The sequence below is a fragment of the Camelina sativa genome, chromosome 15 (genome assembly GCF_030686135.1).
Source record: "Camelina sativa cultivar CO46 ecotype springtype chromosome 15, ASM3068613v1".
Lineage (NCBI taxonomy): Eukaryota > Viridiplantae > Streptophyta > Magnoliopsida > Brassicales > Brassicaceae > Camelina > Camelina sativa.
The window spans coordinates 22,722,506-22,723,830 of NC_141894.1; the positions used below are offsets into that span (position 1 = coordinate 22,722,506).

A 1,325-nucleotide genomic window follows, 5' to 3' on the forward strand; every position below is an offset into this window, starting at 1 on the left:
GAGGGACACATTGGAGCCTGGTAACCTTGTTGTTGCTGCTTTGGTACATAATTGTGCTGCTGTTGTGCTTGTTGAGGTGGATAGACTTGGTCTTGATGGTTGGCCACATTTGTGCTCATATAGGACAGATTGTTAGGCTTGAACTGATTATAGCCTTTGAAACCACCTTGGTTCTGCACATAACACAGCTCAGCTACCTCAGTTTCCCCATCTTGAATTGTTGTATCTTCCTCACCAAGAAAGTGTATGTTCTTCTGTTGACTAAGCAGAATCTTGTCTAACTTGTCATTAACAATCTTCAAGTCCTTCTTCTACTTCTCATCTGGTGCAGAATCAACAAACCTCATTGTTCTATCATAATCCTCATTGTAGTTCTCATCAGATTGAGCCAAGTTCTCCACTAGTTCCCAGCCTTCATCTACATGCTTGTTGAGGAAGTTTCCATTTGAGGCTGTATCTAGCAACATCCTTATCTTGGGCAGCACTCCTCTATATAATGTGCTGAGCAGTGACTCATTGCTGAACCCATGGTGTGGACATTGTGGTTAATAGCCTATGAACCTCTCCCAAGCCTCACAAAAGGTCTCATTGTTCTTCTGTGCAAAGCCTGAAATCTCATTTCTCAATCTTGCTCTTCTGGCCTTTGAGAAGAATTTAGCCAAGAAAGCCTTCTTACATCCATCCTATGTAGTTATATCACCTGTTGGAAGTGTCTTCTCCCATAGATGAGCCTTGTCTCCTAGAGAGAATGGAAACAACCTGAGCTTCAAGCCATCTTCACTCACACCATTGATCTTGGTGAGGCCACAAAGCCTATCAAACTTATCTAGATGATCTAATGGATCCTCCATTGGTAAGCCATGAAATTTATTGGCCTAGATCATAGTGATTAAGCCACTTTTAATTTCGAAATTGGTGTTGGCTATTGTAGGAGGTACTATTCCAGCTCACCGGTTATGTGTATTGGGAGCATCCCGTGCTCCAATCTGCCTTGGCCTTTGATTATGGTTGATTGGTGGATCCATCAGCAACTATTCTTCCTGTTCCTGAAGGATTCTGGTTTCTGCTGCCTCAAGTCCCTTGGTAAGCGGTTTATATGATCAATGTACTTCTATAGGTTCTGGTTTTCTTTGGATCTTGCCTGCATTAACTAACTCGATCACCTGCTCGGATAGACACAGGGTCGAGTGCTGGTTCGACCTGCTGGTCGACTGACTGAAACGCGGAAACAGACTGGTTTCTAGGTTGGTACTCGATCACAGGGTGGAGTCACACACGATCAAGTGCTAGCTCGAGTGTACACCTGAAACTCAAAAAAAAAACAA

At 43.4% G+C, this 1,325-nt stretch overlaps 1 non-coding gene across 1 annotated transcript; it reads left to right on the forward strand.

Moving 5' to 3' along the window:
* The first annotated feature begins 522 nt into the window (after positions 1-522).
* On the forward strand, positions 523-629 carry LOC147926928 (small nucleolar RNA R71). Its single transcript, XR_015583147.1, has one exon. It is a non-coding gene; the product is annotated as a small nucleolar RNA R71 (small nucleolar RNA).
* The last annotated feature ends 696 nt before the right edge of the window (positions 630-1,325 follow it).